Source organism: Schistocerca cancellata, chromosome 12, assembly GCF_023864275.1.
Source record: "Schistocerca cancellata isolate TAMUIC-IGC-003103 chromosome 12, iqSchCanc2.1, whole genome shotgun sequence".
In the NCBI taxonomy this organism is placed as follows: Eukaryota; Metazoa; Arthropoda; class Insecta; order Orthoptera; family Acrididae; genus Schistocerca; species Schistocerca cancellata.
Genome location: NC_064637.1, coordinates 19,399,814 through 19,404,961, shown reverse-complemented (window position 1 = coordinate 19,404,961; position 5,148 = coordinate 19,399,814).

The window sequence follows — 5,148 nt, the reverse complement described above, 5'->3', positions numbered from 1 at the left end:
AATCCCGCAGGGCTGTCCATAGATCTGTAAGAGTACTAGGGGGTGCAGGAAATGTGAACAGCACGTTGCAAGACATCGCAGATATGCTCAATAATGTTCATTTCTGGGGAGTTTGGTGGCCACCGGAAGTGTTTAAACTCAGAAGAGTGTTCCTGGAGCAACTCTCTAGCAATTCTTGACGTGTAGAATGTCGCATTGCCCTGCTGGAATTGATCAAGTCCGTCGGAATGCACAATGGACACGAATGGATGCAGGTGATCAGACAGGATGCTTACGTTGTAAGTGGGCTGTTTAGGTTTTTATGTTGGTAACGCCATGTAGCGCTCTATATGAAAATTACTGACTGTGCTGTGTGCAGTCTGTGGGTGGTTGGCATTGTTGGAATATTCTCTATTGTAGTGTTGGGCAGTTGGATGTGAACAGCGCGTAGCGTTGCGCAGTTGGAGGTGAGCCACCGGCAATGGTGGATGTGGGGAGAGAGATGGCGGAGTTTTGAGAGCGGACGATCTGGACGTGTGTCCGCCACAAAGAGTAAATTTGTGATACTGGATATCAGGAACTGATATATATATTATGACTTTTGAACACTATTAGGGTAAATACATTGTTTGTTCTCTGTCAAAATCTTTCATTTGCTAACTATGCCTATCAGTAGTTAGTGCCTTCAGTAGTTAGAATCTTTTATTTAGCTGGCAGTATTGGCGGTCGCTGTTTTGCAGTAGTTCGAGTAATGAAGATTTTTGTGAGGTAAGTGATTCATGAAAGGTATAGGTTATTACTTTCCATTAGAACGTTCTAAACAGGGCACCATCAGTAATAGGCAGCCCGGGTGGCTCACTGGTGGGATGAGGACATCATGTAGAACAAAGCGGGGAATTATATCACAATGTCAGGAGTAGTCATAATAGAGTTACAGTAGCCCATTACAAACACTATTTTAAAGTGCTTAAAATGTTATTAGGAAGGCGAAGAGTATGTGATATGGAAACAGAAGAGCTAATTCACAGTATAAAATTAAAACCATTTGGTCAGTTGTGAAGGAAGTGTCTGGTCAGCACCACAAGCTTTCAATGATATAAAGTCAGTTCGTAGTAAAAATATTTCTGTTACTTATGGATCAGATATATGTACAGTATTTAACAATCATTTTCTGAGCATTGCCGGTGCATTAAATAAAAATTTAATTTCTTCAGGGAATCATATAACTTTCTTGGCAAACGCCTTTCCAGGATTGATGTCTGGAATACTCCTCTGTGATACAGACAGGGGGGAGATTGAGTCAGTAACGAAATCACTGAAGACTTAAGACTCTCATGGATATGATGGAGTGCCTATCAGAATATTAAAGTACTGTGCTGCACATGTTACCCCTGTATTTAGCAATATTTGTAATTTTTCCTTTAGGAAAGGTCAGTTTCCTAAGCGATTAAAGTATTCAGTAGTAAAGTTGCTTTATAAAAGGGGATATTTTTAGACCTACTTCTATGCCATCAGTGTTTGCTAAAGTTATTGAAAAGGCTGTGTATGTAAGGATAATTGATCATTTTATATCACACAATTTGCTATCAAATGTTCAGTTCGGCGTTAGAAGTCGCTTAACAACTGAAAATTCTATATTATATTTTCTCTGTGAGGTACTGGGTGGGTTAAACAAAAGATTTCGAACGCTAGGCGTATTTTTTTATTTAACTAAGGTGTTTGATTGTGTTGATCACAAAATATTGCTCCAGAAGTTGGACCATTACAGAATACGGGGAGTAGCTCACAATTGGTTCACCTCTCACTTTAGCAATAGACAGCAAAAGGTCATTATTCACAATGTTGAGAATGCCTGTGATGTTGGGTCTGAGTGGGGTACTGTCAAGTGGGGGGAAGGGAGCCCCAGGGATCAGTGTTGGGACCACTCCTGTTCCCTATTTATATAAATGATATGCCCTCTAGTATTATGAGTTTGCTGATGACACTAGGTTGATAGTAAAGGATGTTTTGTGCAACATTGGGTCGGTTTAAAATAGTTCATGGCTTGCGGAAAATAAACTAACGGCAAATCACAGAAAGACTCAGTTTTCACAGTTTCTAACACGCAATTCAACAAAACCTGACGTTTTAATTTCACAGAATGGGCATATGATTAGTGAAACTGAACAGTTCAAATTTCTAGGTGTTCAGACAGATAGTAAACTGCCGTGGAAAGCCCACGGTCAGGATCTTGTTCAGAGACTTACTGCTGCCACTTTTAATATTCGAACGGTATCTGAAGTGAATGATCGATCGTTCGACACGAAAATTAGTCTACTTTGCTTATTTTCATTCGGTTATATCGTATGGGGCAACTCTTCCCATTCTAAAAGTATACTTTTGGCTCAGAAACGGGCGGTTCGACGAGTAAGTGGTGTCGATCCCTGTTCGCGAGTCTAGGTATTTTGACATTGACCTCTCAATATGTATATATTCCTTATTCTTATTTCTTGTTAACAGGGTTAGCTTATTCCCAAGAATAAGCAGCTTTCACTCAGTTAATACTCGGCAGAAATGAAACATGCATTTGGATCGGACTTCCTCAACTCTTGCGCAGAAAGGTGTGCAGTATAGTGCTGCATCCATTTTCAATAAGCTAAAATTCGAATTCAAGAATCTTAGCAGTAATCCACGCGTTTTCAAATCGAAACTGAAGAGTTTCCTCATGAGTCACCCGTTCTATTCTGTCACGGAGTTGGGAGTTGCTTGAAAAATTGAACCGATTCTCGTTGTACTGTTGATTGCGTTTACTTAAACTTATGGATTGACTTTTTTCGGGTTCATAAACATTTTATTTTTATCTGTTATTACTTTTGTGTTGTAATTTCATGTACTGACACGTTCCATGACCTTGCAGATTTTCTCCTCAATTTGGTCCTACGGAACGTGACACGTAAATAAATAAATAAAAATAAATTCTGAAGTTAGCAAGGGTAAAATGTAGAACAGAGTCTACGGCGATGAAAGAGAAGTAGTAGTTGACAAGTGAGTAAGACAGAGTTTTAGCCTGTCCCCAATGTTATTCAATCTACACACTGAGCAAGCAGTAAGGGAAGCAAATGAAAATTTGGAGTAGGAATTAAACTAGGAATTAAAGTTGAGGGAGAAGAAATAAAAACTTTGAGATTTGTCGATGACACTGTAATTCTGTCAGAGACAGGAAAGGACTTGGAAGAGCAGCTGAACGGAATGAACAGTGTCTTGGAAAGAGGATGTAATATGAACAACAACAAAAGCAAAACAAGGATAGTGGAATGTAGCAGAATTAAATCAGGCGATGCTGGGGGAATTCGGATAGGAAACGAGACACTTAAAGTAGTAGATGAGTTTCCCTATTTGGGCAGCAAAATAACTGATGACAGCCTAAATAGAGAGGATATTAAATGCAGACTGGCAATGGCGAGAAAGCGGGCCGGGGTGGCCGAGCGGTTCCAGGCGCTACAGTCTGGAACCACACGACCGGTACGGTCGCAGGTTCGAATCCTGCCTCGGGCATGGGCGTGTGTGATGTCCTTAGATTAGTTAGATTTAGGTAGTTTTAAGTTCTAGAGGACTGATGACCTCAGAAGTTATGTCCCATAGTGCTCAGAGCCATTTAACCCAATGGCGAGAAAACCATTTCTGAAGTAGACAAATTTATTGTCATCGATTATAGATTTAAGTGTTAGGAAGTCTTTTCTGAAAGTATTTGTCTCGATTGTAGCCATGGATGGAAGTTAAACATGGACAATAAACAGTTTAGACAGGGAGAGAGTACCAGCTTTTGAAGTGCAGAGCTACAGAAGAATGTTGAAGATTAGATATTGGGGAGACGAGGAATTTGTGGCACAACTTGACCAAAAGAAGGGATCAGTTAAGCAGACTGAGAATGATGTAGGTTGCAGTAGTTATTCGGGGGTGAAGAGCCTAGCACAGGGTAGAGTAGGATAGAGAACTGTAGCAAACTATCTTCGGACTGCCACGCCCCTGCCACTGTCTCCACTGCAGCCCACAGGTGCAATGGGAGTGTATGCAGCACGATCTTGTCGTTCCTTTTTTGAAGACTGTCTCGACCGTCAATACGGGTTGTATGTCTCTGCCCTGCTACCCCCTGGAGTTCGCTTTCGTCGCCTCCTCCTGCAACTTGCTTTTCCACTCCCTGCAACCTTTAGAGTGGGCGAGAGCCACACGCCACCTTGGCTCCATGCTCAGGTTCGCGTTCACCTTGACCTCAGCTCGCTCCCAATGGAGGTTACCCCAGCCTCGGTATACCGCTCGCGGTTTGTCGAACTTCGCTCGCAGTTCACTAATACGATCTTCATTTATACAGATGGCTCTAAGACCGATGACGGTGTCGGGTGTTCTTTTATTGTCGGGACACACAGTTTCAAATACCCGCTCCGTGGCCGTTGTTCGGTCTTCACAGCTGAGCTCTTTGCCCTCTACCAGGCTGTTCTTTACATCTGCCACCACCGACATTCTGCTTATGTCATCTGCTCCGATTCCCTGTGCGCCATCCAGAGCCTCGGTGATCCGTATCCGGTTCACCCTTTCGTGCACCGGATCCGACGCTCTCTTCAGCAGCTGGCGGACGTCGGTTCTCCGGTTAGCTTTATGTCGGTTCCTGGCCATGTCGGTATCCCTGGGAACGAAGCTGCAGATGCCGCGGCCGAGGCTGCGGTCCTCCAGCCTCGGACAGCTTCTCGTTGTGTGCCTTCATCTGATTTTAGCAGGGTCATTTGTCAGTGCATTTTATCGCTGTGGCATGCCGATTGGTCTACACTTACTGAAAACGAGCTTCGCGCCTCGAAGCCTCTCCCCACGGCTCGGACGACCTCTTCACGCCCTTCTCGGCGGGAGGAGATCGTTTCGGCCCGGTTACGGATCGGACACTGCCGGTTCAGCCACCGCCATCTGCTGACGGCTGCGCCGGCGCCGTTCTGCCCGAGTGGGCAATTGCTGACGGTCCGCCACATTTTAACGTCCTGTCCGAATTTTAATACACTGCGCGTTGATCTTGACCTGCCATGTACTCTGGATGCCATTTTAGCGGATGACCCAGGAGCAGCTGCTCGCGTTCTTCGTTTTATCCACTTGACGAACCTTTCTAAGGAGATTTGATTATGCTGTTTTCTTTTAATCCCTCGCCTG